The 21,171-nt window shown below is 31.8% G+C and overlaps 1 long non-coding RNA gene across 1 annotated transcript; it reads left to right on the top strand.

The window, feature by feature from the left end:
• The first annotated feature begins 6,869 nt into the window (after positions 1-6,869).
• LOC148788257 (uncharacterized) lies at positions 6,870-8,177 on the top strand. Its single transcript, XR_016065115.1, has 2 exons — positions 6,870-7,432; positions 7,869-8,177. It is a non-coding gene; the product is annotated as an uncharacterized LOC148788257 (long non-coding RNA).
• The last annotated feature ends 12,994 nt before the right edge of the window (positions 8,178-21,171 follow it).

Consider the following 21,171-nt stretch of genomic DNA (forward strand, 5'->3'; position numbering starts at 1 on the left):
GGGGGCGCGAAGAGCTTCCCTAACCTTTTAATAAAAAAATATATATTACCTCCTTCCACTAGACAGTATAGGTTACTCGCCCATTTTTGCGACTGGTTTTAGCTATTTTTGTTTGTAAATTGTCACTTTTATCCCTAATTACTAAATATAAAAGTTGCAAAATATTATCACTTTCTCATTCTTTATATTGCAGCACGCTTCTCTTTTCTTTTGAATGTTTTATTCTATGGATTCTATGTAATTTTTAGGGAAATATGTCCAGTTTATTTAGTAGTTAGGGGCAAAAGTAACTAGTTACACACTAAAATAGCTAAACCGGTCGCAAAAATGGGCGAGTGAAATACATTGTCCAACGGAGGGGTGGTAATAGGCTTCTTTATTAAAAGGTTGGGTAGGCTCTTTGCCCCCCTTCTTTTAGAGTTGGTTTTGCCCTTTTCTAATATTTCAGGGGGGTAATTTGAATTTATCCCGTAAAACATACTTAGTACAAAGATAACTGCACAAGGGACTCTATTTATAAATGGACGTAGAGCAGTATTTGAGAGGTAGTTAGAGCAACTCATACATATTGGAAAGATACACGTATTAGCTATCTAAAAAAAAAATTGGATTGATATTTGGACTTATTTGGATGAAGATATGACCTTCTGAACGAGTCAACTCGAAAATCACGAAATTTGTTCACCTGTTACTTGACAAGTTGACTTCAACCGGTTTAGATGGCATTAGTTAGATATTTTTTAATGTGACGTGTCCCAAGGTGTTAGGAGTCCATGTGACTTGGAATTCTTGTTGTTTGCTTAGTCACCTTGCTGGACTTAAGTTGTTTTTCATATTAGTTGTGAATATTTAATCAATGAGTTTAATACCTTACTCATGATACATCAAAGTTCGTTCGACTGGGCTGCAAAATTGAGGCCCACATCCTTTGCTTTGGTCTTTTGAAAAATAATTGAGGGAGGCATTATCACTACCCCAACTCTAATAGTACAATTGAATTGGATTGATGGAGTAGGAATTGTGTTTTTTTGGCAAAATTACACTTTTGGTCTCATTAGATGGAGACATTTTATCTTTTGTTCCACCGCTAATAGGATCGATAACTCTAGTCCAAAAGTTTAAAAATTTTGACACTATTAATCCTGTGCCATTAAATATTAACTACAAAGGGTCATATGTAGTTAATCAGTGATATTGACCTTACTAATTAATGCCCAAATTCCATTTTAATTTCGTCCCCCAGTGTGTTTATAAAAAATAGGTTAAAAAGCCTTCCCTATTTTAAAATATTTCTTTTTGAATTCAATTTTGACTAAAATACCTTTTAAATTTTATAAAATCACCCTCCTTTGTTTCTTTTATTTAAGGATTATTTTAGGTGATTTTTCTTTTTGTATTTTTTTCTCTCCTAAAAAAATAAATATTATTTTTTATATAGATTTATTTAAATATAAAAATACTACAAAAGTACATCAAATTTTACTTTTTTAGAATTTAAATTAAAAAATTAAATTAACATCGCATATATACTAAAGTTCATTTTCTAAATTTAATATCTATATGAATATAAATCTTAATCTATTATAATATAATATTATTTAATTTAAATATATTTAAATAATTTATATTATTTATTCTAAATAATATTTAAAATTAAATTACTATTATAATATTTAAAATGAAAATTTAATACTTTCGTTTAATTATTTTTAAGTTTCAAATCTCATATTTCTTAAAACTTCAGAAATATAATTTCATATTTTAACCCGATAAGATAACCATATTTTTACTTGATATACATGTAGACATCACATAATGACATACGCTGTCAAGATTTTGTATTTTATCTTTAATCTTAGTATTTATAAGTGTAGGAAAAGGAGAAAATTCAATTTTTAGTTGTTACAAAACTTAAAATATAAATCCACTGAAAGTTTAATGTTTATCCAATTATTTAGCTAAAACTCTCTACTCAAAAGAAGACTGACAACACACCAAGTGATACTGATGATCAACTTATGATCCAATTTAGATAGTTATCCTGTGATTTATTTCCTGAAAAAAACAAAAATGTACAGCAAGGAATAAGTTGCCTACTCAATAAGTATAGCTAATCAGTCTATATATATACATATGTAGTAAATCAAGTATAATGCATTCACACCAACCAACAAACATTCACCATATAACAACCACATATGTTATAAATAACACATGCTCACAATCATAATTCAGGCAACGACATAATATTTCACTTTATAATTTATTTTCCTAGGGCTCTGCTTAACTAAATTGGAGTTCATCACTCAATGGCCTTTGCTGGCTATCGTCATTATCATCTCAATCACAATACTTCTTCTTCTTTTTTTTCTTTTTTCCCTAATATTACACAACACACAACTCGTATAATACGCCATTATCACTAATTTCACACAACTCGTATGACATCCGATAACCACTCATATCACACAGTACACAACTCGTATGATATGCCACATCATCTCCTTGGATCACTGACAGCACACAACTCGTTATTAATTATATCTTCATAAGCTATTGCAGTATACCTCTTTCCAGTTAGGTAAGCCATATTCTATTTCAATCTTACAACAACAATATCATTAACTTTATCATTTAATTTCATTTAATAGTTATTTCCTCATTATTAACTTTCTCATTCAATTTTATTCAACAATCAATTATACTATCACATAATCATTCATCTGACTTCCGTATAACAATTATAATATATATAATCAATACATTGTAAACATTGAAATTTCTAAATGAAATATTATATAATATTCGTATACTTCCCATAAATCTTTAATATTCCATTTATATCAAAATCCAACCCCCCGTTTCATTTTCTTTTACATAACTAAACTTTCTCACTTTCACAAGTATATATTTAATTTATCGACTAACTCATAAGAATTCATTTTATCAAATCCCTCATATCTTTATACGTATCGTTCTTACTAATACTTCTAACTTAAATTATTATACAAATCTCATATTCTCTTTCGATAATCATAACATTTCTTAAATATAACATCCTAATATTCCTTAAATATAATTTTCTAATATTTTTATTAATTTTCTATCAATTTCTCGCTACTATATAATATAATTAAATTCCAATACATATAATTAAGTATTTGGTCAATAGGTTGATGTAATTAAGTAAATTAACTATAAAAATAATTAGATGTAATAAATCTAGTAATTTAATTAACCAATTATAATGTTTCTAAGTCAAATGGAATATTTAATTCAATATTGATTTAAAATGGTCAAACTCATAAAATGTTTTCATTAAATATTACATCCATCAATAAAAACTATACTTAATAAATGAATTAATTAAATTATATAATTATATAAATTAATATAAATTAAAATCCAAAAATTTCGTACCTTATTATCGCAAAGGTGTAGGCAAATATGTGAGTTTGTGTGTAAATTTGTGTTGCAATATTACATATATTGAAGTTGGGGTGGTCATGGGGGTGGCCACGTGCTTTTGCCTCCTTTCCCTTTATATATATTTTTTTATTTTGTTTATTTTTTAACAAAATATTTATTACGTTCTTTTTAATTTTTTTAATTAATATAACTGAATTTCAAATATTTTATAAAGCTTCAATCTACTCTATTCAATCATTAATATACTTCAATTTCAATTTATATTTGTAATTAAATTAAATTTTTTAAAATATTTATCAATTAATCCCATAATTATATTTTAAAAAATTATGGATATTACATATAAACTATAAAACATTAAAATTAAAACCATCCATCCACCCTCGCAACCAGACCTCTATCTCGCCACCCTGCATCAAAGTTTGCGAGACCGCAGTGGAGGGAAGTGCGGGTGGGGGAGGATGTCTGCTGGCCGGGTGGGTAGGTAGGGGTTAATTTTAGTAAATTTATTTTTATTAATAAATTTATTTTTTATAGTGTATAAAGTTTTTAAGTTTTTATAAATTTAGGAAATAAATTTAAAATTTTTAAACTTAGATAATTAAAAAAAGTTAAATTCATAGAATTAGTCCAATCAATTTTTAAAACCCCAAATGGAATTTATTTAATCTTATTAATATATCCCATCCCATACTCAATTAATTAATCTATCAAATAATTTAGCCTAATTCGATTGATTTAATCTCATTAAATTACCAAGTCAAAAACTCTAATTAATTGATCATATTAATTAAGTGTCTCCCATTTTAATGATCATATCAGTTAACCTCTCGAATTAATTTAAACTCTTTAAATTAATTCATTCTTTTAGAATTAATTCATTATTAACTACTACTTCTTGAGTGGTGTTTTGTATGATTCTGTAGGTTCACCCCCAGCTAGACTTGAGTTTGTGTCAACGCACAATTTAATTGACAAATATTTTTCTGCTAGATTAATTAAATCATATTTTATTTATCGCTTTTGATTAACACTTAACCCAAAAGCACCCGTCACCATGGGTGACAGTCTAGCAATGGTCCATGAAACTAGAAAATATGTGAAAATAGCGTGAACCTTGAGACTACCGAGTGTCGTACATGTATGATCTCTCCATCGGCCATCTCCAAGTCTTAGTTTAGGGCATGAAATTGGTTATCGGTTCTCATTTTGAACTAAACATCTATGCTTAATATTATGATTATGTTCTTCCACTTGATCAACATAGAAAAACACTTTGCTATTTGATCACCTACTGCGGCACAGACTCCCGGGACCACAACATACATCAGACCGCATAGCAGATCGCTATCATCTCATGATAGGCGATGGATCATCTCTTGGAACTCACCAGTCTTCATATATATTCTGACTACACGGGAACAAGGTTTATAATAACCACATCAGAACATGGTAATCTTTTACCAAGCCCTAGATACAGTCGTCCCATATACGAGATTGCGTGGATCCTCAAGTCGGAGGACTAAACCCTATACTATTAGAGTTAAGGAATTCAAATCATACAGATCAAGCCTCACAGGCTTCCATATGATGACTCCCCACGAGTCAGTTCAATCGATTTGATAGACTTTGTCAACCACCCACTAAAATTGCATATACTTCATATGTCTGTCGCCTATAAAACACGACACCCATCATATGGATGCAAAATTTAATGCAATTCTCAATAAAACCCTAGATGCCCATTCTCGAAGTTATCGGTTTGGAACATTTCAGATCCAACCTTCGAAAGTTGATTTTACAACTGTCATCAAATGCGCAACCTAACTTTATTTGTTGATTAGTGATCTGTGGATTTTATTGCAATTAAGAAACTTACACAAGTAAGAACGACAAAGTAAAGTTAAATGAATACTTACTCTTATTCATTTAATTCAACATTATAAAATAAAAAAAAATACTTAAATAGATCACAAAATAGCCAATCTAATCGATTTTCTAGTCACCTATTTAAAAAATTCTTTGCTAAATTGTGCTGCCATATTTAGACTAAAGATGATAGTTGATTTCACCAATTTGATATCTTGACTTAATACTATAGAGTATTGTTCTAAAACACCTAAAATGCTGCCTGCTATAGTGTCAATCGCCTCCCCAAAGAGGATGATGTCGTCCACAAAAGGAGGTGTGAGATAATGGGTGTATGACAGATTGATATTACAACAAACATCCCAGTTTATGTTCTCTTTGAATCAGGCAGCTAAGCACCTCTAAACAAAGCAAAAAGAAATATTGGGACACAGGATTTCCTTGTTTGATACTTTTTTGGGCGTGTGATAAACCCAAATCGTATTCGATCACGTATAAATGAAAAGCGAGATAGAGGACATGAAATTCCTGACAAGATAGAGAAATAATGTTATCAAGAATGACTCTGAGCCGATTAGTGATTATACTGGAAACAATCTTATGTCATAGATTGAATTTTGATAATACAGGGGGATTTTATGCAATTTTTTCCTTAATTAATGGATGGATAAGGTCCAAATAATAAAATGAATATTGACATTGCGCTTGAATTAGTTAATTGGATTAAATGATTCCTAGCATAAAAGTTGTGGGTATTTAATTTTATTTAATGCTTGGAACAAGGCCCAAGAACTCACTTGGCCCACTAGGATATGTTAGGACAAGTCATCTTTTGTTCAAATGGAGGTTCGTTGATTTTCTTAGAGCCAATCCGATTTGTTGGAGCTCTTTTGGTCCAAGAAAATTGGCCCTCCTCCCTCCCTCTCCCTCTCTCTCTCTCTCTCTCTCTCTCTATATATATATATATATATATATATATATATAGAGCAAACCTCCTCATGAGTTCTAGCAATACTCAAAGAGGCACAAATATTGTCTTGTGAGAGCATCCCTTTACTCTTGTGTGAACCAACAAAGGTGTCTGTGCTCGAGTTTTGGAAGCATATTGTTTCTTATTAGGAAAGGACGTGTCTCTTACAAATTTCATCAACTAACTTACCTTCATTGAAGTGCATGAATGGCCAGTTGACGTGGGATATTGATCCCTTTATGTTTATGTATTATTTTTTGTTTACTAGCTTTCGTTGCATTGTGACGTCAGGGGCTTATATCTGTTCTTTCAATTTGAACGTACAATATGCCAATATTTTTTTATAAAAGAACGGGATATATCTTAGGTCCCAGAGCTTTTAAAGGGGCCATATAGGAAATAGTCATCTTTATTGGGAATGACTAATTGTTTTGGACTCTTAATCATCTAGACTCCTAAAATCTAATTTTTGCTCCTAAATATCAATAAATCCGTTGGCAAATGTGTGAATGGGATAGAGTCCCATTTTTCCCAACAACCAAGGTATGCTTCTATAAATAGGGCTTAAGTTCATTTCATTTGACACAGCAAAATCGAGAGCTTCTTCTCTTCTAACTCCTTCCTCTTCTTTCACTTTTGAGTGTTATTTTTGTTCATTGTTCCAAGCTTTCTTCCACACGCACGTAATAGCCATTTTAATCTTGGGGAGTGATCGGTCTATACTATCTGCACTACAGTAGTACCGAAATTTCTCTTTCAAAGCAGTGGTTTTCCACGGCACACTCTTTTATTTTCCAACAGTTGAAAGCGAAATATTATAATGGTTGTTCTAGTTACGAAAATGCTACCAGATCTCTCCAAGCTAGAGCCACTTGATGGGACCAACTACAATCGATGGTAGCAGAAGTTGATCATCTTTTTCTAACAATTTATTTGTTACAGGTACTACATGTGTTGTCCAAGGTTGGTTTTGATGGGGAACGAGGAACAATTTGAGGAGTGCAGCCGATAAGATCAAAGGGTCCTTAAACGGCGCTGTAGCAATTGAGGTGGTGGGTCTGGATATGGAAGAAGAAAGAGAAGTGATTTTTGATGAAGCGGTGGAGAAAGTGAGGAGCATTTTAGGAAGTTTGGATGCTTTCGTCAACTGTTATTCCTGTGAAGGTATGCTGACAGATTAGCCCTTCATTGAATCTGTTAATTTGTAGTATATCAGGGTTGAGCATGAGATCGAGTTATTCAATCTCAATTCATAAGTAAGTTGAGCTCGAAGTGAAATCTCCGTGCTCAAAAACTTGAGAATTGGCTGGCGATCTTTGAGATTTTCAGAGTAATACCAAAAATAAATGGTGTCCGAAAATTAAGAATTGAATACAAGTAGTAGGATATCATATGAAATTCCCTGGTCGATAACAAGTCTTCATGAGCTTTCATGAGTGAACTCAAAATTCTTGACTGATAATTTATGTGCTTAGCAACTTTTGATGCAGTTTAAAGAAAGATTTATCTGAGTGCTTAGTAGTTTGTTAGTTAAAAAAAAAGATTATCTGACATCGTCTTACTATCTAAAGTGATCACTTCCATCACTCCTTTCTTTTAGAACCACTTGAGTAATTTCATTTTGCCGGACAATTTAAAGCTTATGTGTCAAGGAACTCATTTTGCTCGTGAAGCAGTGGAAAGAGAGCTTTAGGATGAGGAAAATATATTGCTGTAGATTTTTCATTCTCTTTGGGATAGATGATAAAGTTGGTTATGTCCAGAAGCCTTGTTATGCTTATTAGTATCTCCCACTGTCCCCACTCTGGCAAGCAGCTTCAGCTATGTGACGCTATTAATTTTGATGTTTTATGTAGTTACATGATATTAGAATCTTCTTAATATTTGATGGAGCCTGTGTTTTTAGTAATTCGCATATTTTTACTTGCAATATTGATTTCTAGTTCCCAGTTTAAAAGTAACAGAATAAATAACGCTATTGAGTTTAATCTTAGTATCCATTTGTGTCTCTTCCCATGAGCTTTATTGTTCCTTATGAGGTTGTAAAGATGTTTGCATCTTTGTTTTTTTTATTTCTCTGTCTCTATTATTGACTACAGTTTCTATAGCTCCATACTAGATTCTTTATGTTTTTAGTCGATGTTCATGTCAGACTCAGCCTTCTTGGAGTGCGCTATTTATTATCATAATCACAATGGTCTGGAGATGACCTCCCCTTTATCTCAGTCTCAATCCCATTCTTATACTTCATATACAAATCAATTTTAGTGGGTAATGCATGTTCTCTTAAATTTCAAGGAATCCTTGATAGTTCATTTTTCTAATGTTGAAATTCTGTTTTGTCAACAATGAAGAAGGGTCTCCAGCTTTTGGTGGAGAATTGGTAATGGAAGCACTACATGTTTTATATTTTGATCTATTTGTTGCTCATGTAGCCGCAAGTAGAATGTAGAAGAGGATTAACCTGTAATTATCTGAAACAGGAAAGATGCAAGGTCTTCAGCTGAAGCTAAATTCAAAAAGATTGTCCAAATCAATTTTATGGCTATGTGGTATCTCTTAAAAGCTGTGGGTAAAACATTGTGTGATTAGAAATCTGGGGGATCCATAGTATTCTTAACCATTGTACTTGGCTGAACGAGGGTTATATCAGGGAGTAATTTCCTGGAAATCTATAGAACAAATTTGTATAGCTCGCTCTATATGGAATCTGAATTTATAGCTCTTGAATTAGTAGGTCAAGAAGCAGGGTGGCTGAGCAGCTTATTAGGAGATGTGCCCTTGTGGGGGTTAACTGCGCTAGTATCTCTGCACTGTAACTCCCAATCTGCTATTGGAATTGCCAAGAACTATGCTTACAATGGCAAAAGGAGACATATTCATATCATACATGAAGCACTAAAAGAATTTCTAAAGAATAGGATCATCTCCTTGGATTATGTAAGGTTCAAGAGGAATTTGGCAGATCCTCTGAAAAAAGGACTTATCAGGGGAATTATTTGTGAGTCTTCGAGAGCAATGAAGCTAAAACCCCTTTAATTGATGGAATATAGTAATGACCATATGAATCCATAGCCCTGTGTTTGGGTGGTCCTAATAAGGACTTAATGGATAACCCTGACTTTGTTCAGGAAGATAGTTTCATAGCTGAGTTGTTGAGTGGTCTAGAAGACTTGATGAAACTATCTAGATGAGTGTGGAGGTGGGCTGCCTTCTATGAAAAAAAAATGAAAGTTCTTTTCAGAGCACTCATTAGAACCCAAGGTATAAGCGCAAGGCCATTAATAGGGCTCGGAACTTTACCGTGAAACAACAAACACTAAGGAATTCATACGTGATTGTGGGGGTCTCAATTTGAGCTATCGAAAATTCAAGAGTCACATCACTTTTGTTATCCAAATTGATTGCCTCACTTCACTACGCATTAATTCAATTGAAAGATGTTAATGCTTAAATATATTTTTTCCTTCACTCAGAAATCATATTCTTCATCTACATTAGTCATTTGTGGGGGATTGTTGGGAATGATTAACTGTTTTGGACTCCTAATCACCTAGACTCCTAAAATCCAACTTTTGCTCCTAAATATCAATAAATCAGTTGGCAAATGTGGGGATGGGATAGAGTCATTTTTTACAACAACCAAGGTGTGCTTCTCTAAACACACCAAAATCGAGAGCTTCTTCTCTTCTAGCTCCTTCCTCTTCTTTCACTTTTGAGTATTATTTTTGTTCGTTGTTCCAAGCTCTCTTCCACGAGTGCGGGTGTAATAAAGTAATAGCTATGTTAACCTTGGGGAGCGATCGGTCTATACTATCTGCACCACGATATTAGCGAAATTTCGCTTTCAGGGCAGTGGTTTTCCACAGTACAGTCTTTCATTTTCCAACGATATTAACCTCATCATCACAATATGGACGCAACAACTCATGATTCATATTTTGGTCAACCCTCCCAGTTATTGCATACAAGATCTTTTTCAGTTCATCCTCATCCGGTTGATCGAGACAAACAAATCCGAGAAATATTTTGTAGTTGCCTTTTGGATTTCCTTCTTGTTCTGCATCATTCCCCAAAGTCATTTCCAATTTTATTGATTCGGTTGTTTATCTTCGAGCACTCGCTTTTGCATGCAAAAACAAAGTGTTACAATTCCCTACTTTCAACCAATGCATCTTACTGTCTTGTTTCTAATAAGTTTCATTATCCATCGGCAATGCTATCAACTTTACTATGGATGATGGGTGCTTATTGGATAGTTGCATGTTGTCACTCTATTTTTCTAATTTTTTGTGTCGGTAAACCCCTATCTCCTGCTCCAGTCGATCAACTCATCCCAGCATTATTCTATTCTTCCTAGAAGATTATTCTATCCTACATTTGAAGTTGAACTGTACCATATCCAATCAATCGACTCTCCAGGATCAACATGGCTCGCCTAACGCACTCCAGCCTGAAGCCTACACATCTTAGGCACTCCACTACAAGCCGATGATTGGAGATAGACGAGAATCGAACAATGTTATGATGCTCCAAAAGGTAAATGTCTAGTAATTATGCATGGAAAAAATATTCTGCGATGAGGCGGATGCAAAAGCTCTATCTAATCACCCCTTACAACTTTGGTAGCCTCTCGATTATTACACCAAGTAAATGGCGAATACCATGCAACTCACAATTCAACTATGCTGTCAAAATATATGTATCAGCTAACTTGCCTCTATGCCCTTGTTGTTTTCTCATTGTGATGCAATATTTTGTTAAAGTCTCATCCGATCAGCTATTGTCTTGATGATTGAACAGACAAATGACTTAAAAGATGCCATAAATTCTATCTTAAATGTGTTGCCGGCCGATTGCCAAACTAATAAACTCATGCTTTTATCTATTCCTTTCAACAAACTCCATTTTAAACTTAGTTTCACAAAGGAAAATCAAGGTGGGTTTTTGTTCTTGAATCATGTCTTCAAGTCTTTCAACTGCCTAAAGTTCCCTCAAACTTTTCTAGTTTAGCAGGAAATGCTTGTTGTGATCGATGGGATTGCCGAGCAGCTACCATGGTAGATATTGAATCCTCTGCAATGTTCTATATTTTTTTGGATAAATTACAAGGGGCTCATGTTTACCCTAATTGCAAATAACCCCTCATTGTTTGAAAAATTACAAAATACCCCTTGAAATTACAAATATCCGGACAAATACCCCATACAATAAGTTGTCACAATGAGGTACTTGTTAGAATATTTATAATTTTAGGGAGATATTTATAATTTTTCAAGCAATAAAGGGTATTTATAATTATAGCAAACCTCAAGGGAGCACGTTGTAATTTTTACCTAGCCCGTTTTAATTTTTACCTTCTTTTTTTTTTTTTCTTGCAATTTATACCTCAAGTTCTACTGGTGTAACACTTTGATGCATCACCTTTCTGTTTACCAGAACCGAGACGACCCTCCATCTAGGGGTGGGTATTCAGATCGGGATTTTTTGGGTCCAGACCCGGCCCAATCGGGTTCGAATTTAGTGGATCGTATATTTTGGGTAATTAGTTGAATTCGATTTTATCTTAAAACAGATTAAATAATATTGGGTATGATAGTGTTACTCGAATACCCAGTCAAGTACCCAATAAAAAATTAAAAAAAGAGGAAAATAAATTATGTAGTCTCCACTCTTCCACTTAGGCTGCCCAATAGTCTTTTACTCCTTTTTATTTCTTTAATTTTCACTTCAAGTTTCACCCTCTTTTTTACCCTAGAGAGAGAAAATATTTTCTTTCACCATTCTTGTTGTTCATTGTTCGCCGTTGCCGCTGGCCATTCCTCGTTTGTCGCTCGCCATCGCCATCATCATCATCAGCCGCGTTGTCTTCGACTTCAAGTAACAGTAAGTCCTAAATACACACACATATATATATATATTGTTTATGTACTAAAAGCAAATTTAGAACATGGGTTACGATTCTTTACACAATATTTAAAATCAACTTTAGAAAATGAAAAAGGAAAAGGTAGAGAACTGAAAAAGAAAAAATGGAGAACTGAGAACAAAAAATGGAGGACGTGAAAACTTGAATGTAGAACAAAAGGGAGAGAAGTGAGAACCAAGAAGCTTCATATATAGTTAAAAGTTAAAACCATCCATTTTCAACCTTTTAAACTTGTGGACTTGTGTGGTCCTTGAGAGTTGACTCCTTGTGGTGGGTGTGCGAATCTTGATTTTTGAGAACCTGTGGACTACAAGTTGTGGTTCTTTATGTATATATATATGTATATATATTCATATAAATAAATTCATAATTTGTGAATTGGACTTTGGCACGTAGTAAGTCGCCTTACTTAACTATTATCTGTGCTACGATAGATCATTGTCTAATCCAAAAGAGCAAAATATGAATATTTAACAATATGGATAAATTCATAAAAAGCATGAATTTTGGAGCCTCCTCATTAGGGGACAACCAAGAAAATTCAAATTTAATTACCACAAGGAAAATACTATGGCAAGACAAAGATTTATTTGATTGAAAACCTCCTAAGATTAGTAGTAAAGAAATTTATGAAAAGTCATTTATTGATTTTAAGTCTGCATATACTATAAAGACTGAAGAACAAGTCTTACCAGTGGTTTAAGATCAAAAACTTTACATTTATTTTGAAAATCTTTATTTATCAAACATATTAAGAATGGATATAAATTTCTGCATATTGGTCTTGTTCAAATTGCTATTAAACCTTTAACAAGAAAAGGATTAGATACTAGTGTGTTCCTCCCTTTGCGAGATTGTAGACACTTGGATTTCTATGACTCTTTACTTGAATTAGTAGAAATTAGTCTTTGTAATGGTCCAATTTATTTCAACTCTTTTCCAAATTTCACCATTTGTCTTAATGATCTCCATGTTATTGACATTCTTACTTTAAATGAAAAATATTACAATTATAAAATGCAGTTAGGGTCTCATATTTATGACATATTTTATAGGCTTCATTAAAATATTATGAATACTGGTCTAGATATCCAAGGCATGTCCCACACCAAGTCACCAGAACAAACAATATTTTGGGAAATAAATAGATGCAAATCTAATCTTATGGTTCCTAAAACCATAGAATGAAAAAATATCACCTTACCAGAAACATGGAACCTACCTCCTAGGTTAATACCACCTATTCAACCTATAGAAAATTTAGAAATTGTTCAAATTACCCAACATCCTGATGGATTTGCAAGAGTCAAATTTTGTAGACAAAAATTATTAAAAACAAATAGGACCTTTTACTCCCATCCTGTTACTCCTTCTATACAGTCAACTTCAGAAATAATTGGACTTACTACCTCAAAATTTCAAGGAATAAGAATAAATCAAAACCTTGCGCAACCAATTTATCAAGATTATGAGGAAATAGAATCTCCTAAGTCGGCACCCTCATAAATTCTTATAATTACTAAAGAATTTTCAATTGATAAGATCTTCTTAGAAAAGATTTCCTTTCAGAAGAAAATACTTCCGATAGGAATGGTTTATGAGTACTTTCTCTAAGACTCAAAGATCAAACATCAGAGTTGAATGGTATGAATCCATGTCATATATTAAACGAAAAATATTCCTTTTTTCCCATATTTATTCCAAACATATGGAGAGGATAAATTAATAGTCATCCAAAAAACCCTCAAAAAATGGACCAAAATAGATGTATCGATAATTTCCAGCGAGCATCTACTATTAGAAAAATCTGGGATCTCCATAAAAGGCCAAGTCATCAAATGTCTCCCAGTTAGTGAGCAAACCACCAATGAGGTAAGTACTGTTCAAATCAAATAAGATAATTTTTCAAATGTAAATCTCCATTCTAGGAAAACAATTAGATCGAACAGAAAATAGGATTGAAGAAGTTTCAGAAAAAAGAGATTCAAATCCCTCATCTTCTTCTATAGTAACTTCTAAAGATCCAACTTTTCATGTTACTGTTGATAATCTTCCTTTTCAAATTTTTTATTATATACCAAAAATAAATTTAGAAAAATCTATTCTTTTAGAAATCCAAGAAAGATTAAGAGATTTCGGGAAAGACAAAGTTATTAATACAATTGAATAAAATCCTGAAGATTCTGATAAAGAACAAATTCCTATTCAATTTATCATGTCCAACACTTATCACCTTATAGGAATGATTATACACCAACCCCCTGATCTAAAAATAGAAAAAGTCCAAAATTTTAGGTCTTTTAATGAAAGCATAATATATGAATGGAATCTAGATAACTTGTCCAAATATCAAATTTTTAGTTTGTGTAAATAAATGGTTATGGTGTCAAATATTTATAAAGAAAGAGTAGGTCTAATAGATGAATATGCTGCATAAAATCTTATTTTTGGATTCAATGGTAAACCAAAAGAATAGTGGGATAACACCATAACTCCTGAAGCAAAAACTCAAATTCTTTCAGGTGTTAAAAGAGGTCCAGAAGGAAATATCATTAATAATGATGAAGGAAGGCCCATTTCTGATGCAATATCTTTAATATATACTATTATCATTCATTTTATTGGAAATTCCTAAATATACTAAGAAAAAACTAAAGATTTTTTTGCAAAACCGAAAGTGTAGAAAACTCCATGATTTTTAGGTGGTATAAAGATGTTTTCCTATCCAAAATTTATGAAAGAAGTGATGCAGATAGTTATTTCTAGAAAGAAGAATTAATTTCAAGTTTACCAAAATTTTTTGCAGAAAAAGTCCGTGAAAAAATTAAAAAAAAATGAAAATATTGCATCTCTTTATTAGAGAGAAATTATAAACCATGTTAATTCAGTAGGATTACAATTATGTAATGTTTTACCTTAAAACCCCAATTAAAGAAACAAAACCTTACAACTGGGAAAGAAGTGGGAAGTTGGTGTGAACAATTTGGATTGCAAAAATTACAATCACCCTCATAAAAAAACAAAATACCACAACACTCATAGATACAAGTTTTCAAAGAAAATTCATTCCTATAAACCCCCTTCTAGGCCTAATTGTCAAAGAAAGAGTTTCCCCAAGAAAAAAATACTCAAAAGTCTCTAATTCCATTATTTGTCACAAGTATCAAAAGCCTGGTCATTATGCCAGTAGTTGTGGAATGAGACAAAGAATTCATGAATCAAGTTTAGGAGAAGATTTGGAAAATCAATTGTGAAATATCTTAGATGAAAAATATTTAAAAATATTTGAAATGGAATAGGAAAACCCCAATCGAGAAGAACAATTAGATCAAGTCCAACTAGAAGAAGGAAATACTAACTCAGAAGAAGAGTCCCAAAATTCTAACCTAGAAAAAAATAATGAATATAGTGGATGTCCTCCAAGATTTTTATTTTGCAATAAACAAATAACTACTTTAACCAACCAATTTTCCTTAATCTTAGGCCTTATTACAAAGTTCAAAATCCAGAAGACAAGAAAACCTGTCTTCATAAACTCCAAGAATTTATCTTGAATGAAATTCCTCAAGAAACAAAACATTCTCCCAAAATAGACTTTTCAGAAATCATGAACATGTTTCATTTCTCCAATTCTAAAGTTTCAATATCAGATTTAAAGCATGAAGCTAGACAAATAAAAAGAGAAGCCAAAATTCTAAAAGAGAATCATGACCAATTACAATAAAAGTTTTTAATTATAAAACTCCAGAATCAAATTTCTAGAGAAAATTCCAGTAAAGCATCTCCATCTAAGACTTTTGAAGAAGAAGAATTCTTTGTCAACTCTATCTCTAGAATTGACTACCAAAAACGGTATGTAAAAATTAATCTAGTTATTGAAAATTTCAAATTAATTGCTATTGCTTTAATGTATTCAGGAGCCAACATCTTCCTATTTTGCTCAAATTCTACATCCAATTCAATCTCACCTGAATACTAAAAATTGAACCACTATTCAAACCTCTTCAAATTGATGAAGACACAATTATATTTTCTCTCATAAAAAAATGTTGTGTCAAATGATGGGACAATTTGAATATAGAGAATTTTGAACAGCGAGCAATTTTTGAATGGTTCAAGCAAAATCCTACAATGTGCAAAACTTCAACAATTCTTGAAAAAGAAATCAATTCGCAGCAAGAGCAAATTCTACTGGAGAAAAATAATTTATCTGCAAGAATAGCCAAAGCAACTACAAAAGAAGAAATGTAAAAATTTCTAGAAGAAATTCACTGTGATAAAGAGGATTCTCCATCGCCCATCAATCTTAGAGATGAAAATGAAGATAATTGCTTTGGAATATTTAGCCAAATTCCGTAAAAATTTTATTGATGTAAATTTCTAGAAATAGGTTAATTCTTGTTACTGCATTTTCAAAATTATTTGTAAAAAAATTTCAAAAATAAAAATAAAAAAATTCAAAAATCAGCTTTTGCAGGCCACTAGCTGCATTATTGGCACCTTGAATGATGGCCATGATGGACGACCATAGTTGGCAAATTCACTCAAGTGCATGAAGAATACCAAGGTTATCAACTTCTATAAATTGAAGCAATTGGAGGAGGAAACACACAACTCACTTTGGAGCATTTTTTCACACACTCTCACTACTCTCTAGCATTTGCTTCTTGCTACAAGTCTGTCTTTCAGTTCTTTGTATATTCAAGAATACAGAAATCGGATGTCTTTGAAAATTTATATCTTTGTACATCTAATTATTTTGTAAAATTCATTGTGTATCCAAATTCAGAAATTCAGTAAGTTTTTCTTCAACTATACTTACCTCCAACTCTTGTTTCATATTTTGTTATTATTCCATAATTGTTAGAACTTTTATTCCTATATTATCATTTGTTGATCTTTACATTTCCTTACATAGTTTCAACAATGGTTGTTATATTCAAATTTATCTTGGTTGTGATATCCTGGTATTGAATGGTATATATAATATATTTTTATATATAATTGTTTTGGCTTTTTGAGATAAAATAATTATTTTAATAATGTTGATGGTGTTTGGACTTTAGCCTTTTGTTTTATTGTTAATGTATTAAATTGAAATATAATAAGTTAATTTTGAAGGCTTTGATTGAGAATTTTATATATGCAAGTTGACATAAAATAAATGTGAAATGAGTTGAGTTTTTAATTATTTGCTCACTCAACTACATTCTTTTAATTATACTATTATTATAGGTGTTTTTTTATCTAAAAAGAATTCTTTTCTCTTTCATTTCAGTTTTTAAATGTCCACCTACAGCGAATTTGGAAGTCACTCTCATTCTCACTCGTCATCGAATGTAGACTCACCATTATTAAATGCCCGAGCCATAAATATGGTTGGATTGCAAAATCAAGTTAGTGGTGATCGTCTTGAAAATCTTGAGAACGATTGTGATGAGAATATTGATAGGAGTATGGAGGGAGAGAAACAGGAGGATATTTTAGGTGATTTTAAAAAAAGAAAAAAGAGGGTAGTGACTTCTAGACCACCTTGGTGGGATCATTTATCTAAATTTCATTGTTAAAAGAATAACGTCCAAAAGGGTAGGTGCAAATACTGTAGTAGAGAGATCAAAGCTGACCCAAAAGTACATTGAACGAGACCTTTGAAGAATCATTATGAATCTTGCAAGAAAAAACCCTACGAGGTTGCAACAAGTCAAAACAGTTGTCTTTTCAACCAACTTGTATGGGAGATAGAGATACCACTCTTGTTAATTGGAGATTTGATCAAGACAAATTGAAGAAGCTTTGTGTTACATGTTGGTTGTGGATGAACTTTCATTTAAAATAGTTGAAAATCCCGACTTTAGGAATTTCTTATATGTTGCATGCTCGATATTTTGTATTCCATGAGAAGGACAATAACAAAAGATATTTTCAATATATACGTGAATGAAAGAGCAAGACTGAATTTTGTTAATTAAAAATCATGCTCAATGGGTTTGCATCACTACATACACTTGGACATCTATTGAAAAAGTTAATTATATATGTCGTATTGCTCATTTCATTGATGAGATTGCAACTTACACAAAAGGATTTTGAACTTTTGTCCAATTATCGGGCAAAAAAGGGAAGAAGTGGGTAAATGTGTGGAAAAATACTTGCTTGGTTGGAGTATTGATAGAATTTTCTCTATCACAGTTGATAATGCGTCTTCTAATGATGGGACTTTATTTACTTGAAAAGGAAGTTTGAAAATTGGATCCAAAAATCTTAGGTGGGAAATATGTGCACGTGAGGTGTACAACACATGTAATTAACCTTGTTGTGCATGATGATTTAGAGGGCAAGGATGAGCATGAATCTATATCTCATATTAGAGGAGCCATTAGGTATGTTAGGGATTCTCCAACAAAGTACAAAAATTTCAAAAGTGTGTTGAATTTGAAAAAAGTGGAAACAAAAAAATTATTATCTCTTGATGTACCTACTAGGTGGAACTCCAACTACTTGATGTTGGAGACTGCTATACGCCTTAAGAGAGCATTTGATTCTTATGAAGATGTTGATCTTGCCTATAAGACCGATCTTTCGAAAAAATGATTTGATGGTGTGCCAATTGACTATGACTGGGAGAGGGCAAAACTATTGGTGAAATCTTTATGGCAGTTTACAATCTTACTTTGCGCATTTCTGATGCCTTATATATACATCTAATCTTGTGTTTTGTGAAATATATGGGTTGACTTGCTTCTCAGATAGTAGTTAAGTAGTAACAATATTGAATTAAGTTAGATGGTATGAAAAAGGAACAAAAAATATGACAAGTATTGGGGATCAATTGAAAAGATGAATATGATTTTATATTATGTTGTGGTTCTTGATCTACGTCATAATTGGAGTACATAGAATTTTCCCTTGATAAATTGTATGTGGTACTGGAAAAAGTGATACTATAAAAAGACACCCAAAAGATGGTCTTTATGAGTTGTTTAATGATTATAAGTTAAGATATGATCATACTCACTAAGGAACACCAGAAAGCCCTAGGTCATCATCTAATCTTGTTTATTAACCATCTTCCTCTGCAGTTGAGATTGAGCATAATCATGAGGTGACTCATAAGTTTACCATTGAATAAAAGTTCAATATGTATAAAACAGGGGGTAAAGGTGGTCGTGTGAAATCAAAATTGGGAAAATATTTTGGTGAAAATGTTGAAATACATAGAGAAAAATTTGATATATTAAATTGGTGTAAAGTAAACACTTAGAGATTTTCGATTCTCTCAAAAATGGCTCGAGATGTATTGACAGTTCCGATCTCAACTGTTGCTTTAGAAGCGGTATTTAGTACTGATGGTAGTGTTCTTGATGCTTTTAGGAGCTCTTTGTCTCCTAAAATAGTTTTAAGCACTTATTTGTGCTTAAGATTGGCTTCGAAAATATTCCAAACCAATTAGCATTGAGGAGGATTTGAGTAAACTTGAAGTCATTGAAAAAGATAATTTTTATTTTTTCTTGTTTAATTTTATGTACTCTAATTGTTTTCTAGTTGCTAATTATTTTCTATTTTATTGTAGAATTAACTAAGTTGGGGGTTGATTCAATAATTATCGATATTTGTTATGTCAATTCTTCATTTCTATTTTGTGCACAACAACTCTTCGCACTCGAATCAATTCAATAGAATTTTTTTTTGTGTTTTAGTATCATATAGCTGTGAATTGTTAATGAGATATGGTGAATGTTAAATATGTTGTTGATGTGATTTTTGTAATTAAATCGTAGTTGGGGTTTTATGATTATAATTTAGTATGGTCAATTATTAGTTTGGTAAAATTAGTGTTAATTTTGTAAATGATTGTCTTTTTCCTTTTTTTGTTCTTATTAGTTTTCATTGATTTGCTCATTGATTTTATGAAGTCATGAGGTTCGGATTCTATTTTTGAAGAAGAATGCAAACTGTAGGTCTTAGATTTCTTACTATTAATTGAGTTTCTTTTCGAAGAGATATTTCAAAATTTTGGGCAGAACATGTTTTGGTACCATTAAAAAACGTCAGTTTTATTTTTGGTACCACAAATTTTGCAAGTTTAAATTTTGGTACCATTAAACCAAAAAATAAGCATTTTTGGTATCAACTTAAAGGCATATGGGCCTTAACGGCCGTTAACCTCACAATCTTAGCGGTAAAAGTCACATGAGTCTGAGAACAAGGAGGAAAAATTGATCTTCCAATATTTGTTTTCGTACCATTAAACCTAAAAATAAGCCTTTTGGTCCCATAAAGTCATGTACGGCGCAAAATAAGTAATATAACACATTCCAAAATAAAAAATAGTATCCATAAAATGAAGCAAAATATATTGGTTATAAATACACGATTTGAGCTAATTGAAACCTGGTTTGACAAAAGTTTGACAAAACCCACTTGACAAAATATATATTGCAATGCACAATTTTTCGCCAATTGAAACCCGCCAAATTACTTCAACCTATACAAGTATTTAACCTATTTCTAGATGTCTTTTCGTTATGAAACTATTTATAAAGTTTTATTACCTGATATATATATATAATACTTGTTAATTTTCAGAAGTTTTGAAAATTTGGGTAAATTTATAAAGTTTCTTGAATTATGCTATATGGTAGTTCTCTTCTCTGTAGAACCGTATTCTTTATAAAATTATATGATAATTTTAAATAGTTATGGGACGAAAATTGCCTTTAATCCTACTAAATATATAGGTTGAAGTCTTTTGGTACGTTTCAATTAGCAAAAAATTGTGTATTGCAATGCATATATTTTGTCAAGTGGGTTTTGTCAAACCAGGTTTGAATTAGTTCAAATCGTGTATTTATAACCAATATATTTTGCTTTATGTTTATGAAATGTATCTTTTGTTTTGGAATGTGTTTATTACTTATTTTGCAACGCACATGACTTTATGGGACCAAAAAGGCATATTTTTAGATTTAATAGT

Source organism: Sesamum indicum, linkage group LG4 (genome assembly GCF_026168435.1).
Source record: "Sesamum indicum cultivar Baizhima isolate 11 linkage group LG4, ASM2616843v1, whole genome shotgun sequence".
Taxonomy (NCBI): Eukaryota; Viridiplantae; Streptophyta; class Magnoliopsida; order Lamiales; family Pedaliaceae; genus Sesamum; species Sesamum indicum.